This window comes from Phoenix dactylifera, chromosome 5, assembly GCF_009389715.1.
Source record: "Phoenix dactylifera cultivar Barhee BC4 chromosome 5, palm_55x_up_171113_PBpolish2nd_filt_p, whole genome shotgun sequence".
Taxonomy (NCBI): Eukaryota; Viridiplantae; Streptophyta; class Magnoliopsida; order Arecales; family Arecaceae; genus Phoenix; species Phoenix dactylifera.
Genome location: NC_052396.1, coordinates 4,570,045 through 4,576,044, shown reverse-complemented (window position 1 = coordinate 4,576,044; position 6,000 = coordinate 4,570,045).

The following is a 6,000-nucleotide window of genomic DNA, read 5'->3' as shown; positions in this document are numbered from 1 at the left end:
GTAAGAGATGCATAAATCGAGGCTTTGTTGATATGGCCTTTTCTAGATTTTACTATCTGCTGGCGAGTTTTACGTGACTTTTTTGAGGATGCTGCATGACTTTGCCAACCTTTCAGTGGGCAATTGTTCACATGTTCGATGTGCAGGTTCGTGGTTCACGCATTTCGAAAGCTAGTGGCTTGATAGAATATGATTTTTTTTTTTTTTTTTTTTGGATGCGTAACTGTGGCTCAGCCCAGAAGGAAAGCGAACCCCGCTGAAAATCTCCTCTGGGGCGTGGAACTAGGTCCCTCGGCCGCTTGGTTCTCCTCGCGGAAAACATGGGTTGCCTCAAACACAGCCATATCCCTCTTCCATTGCAAGATGTCTTCCAAGGATGGATTACTTGCAAGGAGGAAGGAGAGTTAATTCATGCTATAGCATTAGTAGTGTGAAAATCCGTATGAGCCTATATTTAAAAAAAATATCTTTTGGTTAATTTTTTTGATAAGATTCTAAATTATTATAAATGATATTAGAGTAAATTCGGTATATTGACTATGTAGGTTAGAAGATATTGCAGCATAGATTTATAGAGGCTGATTATAAATCGATTATAATGCTTGTGATTAAATTTTAATAAATTTAAATTTTTAATCTGATAAAAATATTATGGTTAAAAAAAAAAAAAGAGTATATAATGAATTATTCGCTAGGAATATTTTAGGTGCCTGTGAGCCCTACTCAAGCACCCACCAGCTTTGAATGAGACCGCATGAGAAGTGAGCTGCAGCTCATCTGCTTGCAGCTTTTTGAAGGCTATTGATGGGACCTTCGCATAGCCAAAATTAAACTTATTGGAAATGCCTTAGGGAATAAAATCGTACTTTTAATATGCTGCGATTGGGATGTTGCACAGCTAAAGTGAAAAACTTCATGGAAATGTCTTGGGGAATAAATACCCGCTTTTTACTTTGATGTGGTGCTTCAGCTCCCTGAATCAAAAGAAAGCAAGACGGATGCAGCAAGATAACAACATCGGGTTCCACAAGCTCAGGACAACTAGTCTACGGTATCACCAAGAGAATACATATGGGCACACGGGTAGGGCTTGTATTTTATGTCTTGGGGATCATAAAAACCTGCTTTTTAGTTTGATGTGGTTCTTCAGCTCCCTGAATCAAAAGATAACAACAAGACGGATGCAACAAACAACATCGGGTTCCACAAGCTCAGGACAACTAGTCTACGGTATCACCAAGAGAATATATATGCGCACACGGGAAGGGCTTGTATTTTTGACGCAAAGGATTCACGTTTTTTTCCATGCAAATCCTCCGATGGACCGTGTAATTATCGCTTGGAGATCCATACAGCGTGATGAATGAAAAAATTTAAAGTGCTTTGAGATCTATATGAAATACGATCCCATGGATGATGTTGTGATAGAAGAACAAATCATTCTTTAGCGTGGAAGATACAACCAAACACATATTTACACTACCGGGGAAACAATTGCAAAGACACGGAGATACTGGTTATGTAACAAAATTGTAGTATATGGGTTTTGTTTAATTCCTTTTCTTTTAGAGGTATATATATATGATTGGAGGTCAGAAAGACCGCATAAAAAAATTATTTTTTCAAAAACATTAATTTAATTTATTTATTTCATTAGAAAATTAACAAATTTGGAAAACTTACTAATGACTAACTTTCTAGAAAATTTTTTATTTTCATGGAAAAGTTTTAGTTTTTCTTTTGCTTTTCCATAAACATATCCTAATATTCTTATTTCCCATGCTAACCCTATTAGTCAATGGTTAATGGTCCAAATCAATCTCCTTTATCTTACTTCATCCTTTATATAAGCAGAGCCGGCCCACATATATATAAATTAACAATCGATGTAAAATGGCTTATATTTTATCTTCATCCTTTAGAGAAGCAAAACTGAGCCAGATATAAGTTAATGAACAATGGCTTACATTTTGGTCTTTCGCTGCCCCTCGTGAACAAGATATGCATGCGTCCCAGCTCCGAAGCCAGTGAGCCATCTCATGCAGCAGTTCATTCTCGGGAAATAGGAAGCGTTCGCGAGGACACCTCATTGTCAAGGTGTCTCGGAAAAAAAAAATGAAGCATCTTCATCCAGAGGAGACCCAAAGCTAAATGGATGCCGGAGTGTACGGTATCTACCTTAACAAAGCTGATTACCGGAAACTGTTTGAGCTTTTTGAGGCCGAGGTTCCCGTAATATTGCAGCAGGAGCTTAGGGCTCTGAATGAAAAGACCAAGTGCAATTTGGAACGAGCGAGCAGTGGGAGAATTAAAAATATATAAAAGAATCTGCCACATATCCAATCCATGATCAGCTTTAGATTTTGTAACCAGATGTAGATGAAACGACAGGCCTAAGCGACAGTTCACTGAAGCCCTCTCGCGAGCACTGGCCTCTGCTTCCAGGCTGTCCCTAGGCTCCAAGTTTCAGGCCTCAGGATGATAGCTCGGCCTGGTTGTGCTAATGAGAGAACGACAAGCTCACGTTCGCGCCCACTGTTTAGATACATCCCAAAATACTGTGCGATGGATGACACCGGTGGAATCGTATCTAATTATTTAGCTGCAGGAGCCTGCAGCATTTAACCAGCATGATAGCATGGCAGCCTTGCAGCTGGAGTTTTTTGGTTGGCAATGGGGCACAACGATGATGCTGGAAGATGTGAAATTTATGAGAGACGAGTTATTGAAGATCTGGGATTGACGATGGAACGGATGAAACTATGCAGGGAACCGAACTGGAAAATACTGTCATGTCACAGTTCCAAGTGGTTTGTCAGTTTTGATGATGGTAGTAGAACCGGCAGTCTCTTCGGTGCATGCATGTCACAGTTCATGATATTTTGGAGATTAAGAAAAGCAATTGGCTTCAGAGCTGTACAGCTCACTAAACTCATGGTCCTAATTATCGCAAGGTATGGGGACCAATTTGTCATATGTCCTGCCTAAGCCTTATTTCAATGGGATTTCATGAGTAAGGATTGGTATTTTATGAAACTCAATTGAGTTGGCCATCAACCGCCCAAGAGGTAGGCTGAGTTTCTTGGGCTGATCTGTTAAGCAACTGCAGTAGAATGTTTGCCGGGAAAACCTCTTGATAATTACAGCTAAAACTTGGTTGGCACCTTTTAACGCATGTCCTCGGGTGAGGTTCTGAGTATGAACCTAAGGGTGGCATTGCCATTTTATTTCTCAAAGAAAAGGAAGCTAATTAGGGATAAAGACCTGCTGTCTTATCAGTCTTGACAGCAAGAATGCATCTCTTTCTTCACAAAAGGAGACCTAATTATTTCCCATCCTTATTTGTTCGCATGTAATAGATTTTTTTTTGACTGAAAAGATTAAAATACCGTAGCACCATTGTACCAGAAAGTTACGATCGAATGATTTGACTTCTTCGCTTTCAACAATTTTCACATACCAAATATATGTTTAGAAATAAAAGATTTGAAATTCATCAAGAATTCAAATAATTTTTGTTAGATACAATTTAGAAAAGCTAAGATCGGTAAGAGTTAACTATTTAACTATTTAAGAAGTTATTAAGCAATTGAATGTTGCTTTTTAGTAATTACAAAAATATATATTATTAAAATACTTTTTGAATAACTTTTTTTTGCTTAAAAACTAACTAACTATAATTAAACTCATGAGATAAATTCACTTTTTGTAATATAAAATAGATATAGTAAAGGAAGTTATCAGCGCGACAACGATATCGATTCAACTTGTATCGGATAGCGAGCTACAAGAAGTTAAATGAGTAATTTTGTGTCATATGTATTAATTACACAGACTAATTAATAATTGGCTAACTATTTTAACAAAGAAAAACAAGTTTATTATAATATAAATAAAATATTTATATGCTGCCAAGGAGAATTACCCTCTTCAGTTTGAGATTTGAATGGTTTACGCTTGTAAAATACCGCAAATTTCCTTACATATTTCCTTTAAAAACACCAATTTACCTTTCTATATTATAACCCATTTTGCCAGAACTCTAGTTCATGCAATCTTTTCTTTTTGCTTTTTTTTCTTCTTCAGCAATGTAGCAATGTTCATGGCTCTATCAAACCATCATATTTATAAATATTTTTGTTGGCAATATATATTTTTTAATCAAACTTTGATCACTTTTAATGAGAAAAATAAAAAGGATCCACTAGTCGAAAGCAAGGACTAAAAAATAATGACCATTATAATGCATGGTTTCAAAAAGAATTGTTTATGTCATATTGTATTTATATAATGGCTATCTATTTGATCATTGTCCCTTTATAATAGCTATTTTTTATATGTATAAGAATTATCATTTGATATTTGTACCATTTTTCTAAATAAGATAAAATTTCTATGAAAATTGAATTTTTTGTACTAATTTCTCTCCAATGAAGTTAGCTCCACCTGAAAAGTAAAATGGATTATGGCATCAGTATTCTACTGCTATATTTGTTGTTATTTTCATCATAACCACTCTTTATAAATTATAGTTGTTGTAGTTTATGAAGGGTGATAATTTCTTTGGCATCAATCTAGTTCATATAATAATATTATTGTTGAAACCTGGTCTAGTATTAGAGGTAGCAATCGAATTGGATCAGACCGGATGCTACATGATAGATTTTAAAAATTTACCAATCTAAATCCAACTTATTTATTAAGTGTATCAAAAATATGTTATTATACAAGCAATCTAATATGATCGACACCAAGTTGAAATAAGCCAAATCAATTTAAATGATTAAGCATCGCTACCTAATATTTATAGTTATCAAATTTATATGAATCATAAAAATATAATTAAATCTAATGAGAAATCTCATAATTCAGATTTTGTCCTGGCGCACGCAGCACTGTATCATAAATAGTATATATACTAGTCAATAAATGGTCATCGGGATATGATAGGCCATCTATCACCTACAACGTGTTTCTCGGGTGTTCGAGAAGGATTCCAAAGTGGACCCTTATATCGAGACAAAGACTTCCAATGACGGCCAGTAGAGAGAATCACGACTCCTATACTCCCTTTCTCGCATTATTTCACGTTTCTTGCATCAATGTTTGCTGTCTATTTGGTTCGTGACCTGCCAAGTTGAGCTCTTCACCCGCAGCAAACGCGCCGCCCCCAGTCATCACAGTCAATAAATAATTGAGACGGAGCCCCGTTCCACTGGATTTCCCCACCTTTCGGTATCTCACTTTAACCAAACAACACTTGACAAGTGGCTAGATGTCGGCTGGCCTCCTCAAATCATTTGAGCATGCATGTCAATGTTCACGTGACAGAGGCCTCGTTCACTTTTTAATTAATACGCTATATCATAGAAGAGAGAGAGAGAGAGAGAGAGAGAGACTGCGTCAGATTTCTTGTTCGGTGACGCTGGGAGCGACAGTCCAGCCAAGCAATATTGTTACAGTGGATGAGTCTACTGGTGGTAGGGGTGGCAAAATATGATCTGATCCGCCAATCCGATTCGTATTCGACCTACCATAAATAGATTTGGGTTTGGCCTAAACATGTTCGGATCGTAAATAGATCGACTCGTTTAACCTGTTTATTAATTGGGTCGGATACGGATTTTAAATGTCTGACCCGTTTAAACCGTTTAATCCGTTTAACTGTTGGGCAGGTTAAATAGGTCTAAACAGGTTAAACGGGTTAAACAGGTCTAAACGGGTTAAACAGGTCTAAACAGGTCGGGTTGGGCAGGTTAAATAGATTGGGTTGGGCAGGTTAAACAAGTTTAAACAGGTTAAACGGATCAGGTTGGGCAAACAGGTTAAACAGGTCGGGTCGGGTTGGGTAAACATGTTACCTGTTTATTAAACAAGTTAAACGGGACGGGTTGGGTTATTTGTTTAATAAACAAGTCAGATTCAGATTGTAATTTCTGACCTGTTTAATAAACAGGTCGAGTTCAGGTTTATGATTTTCTGACCCGACCTGCATGTGAC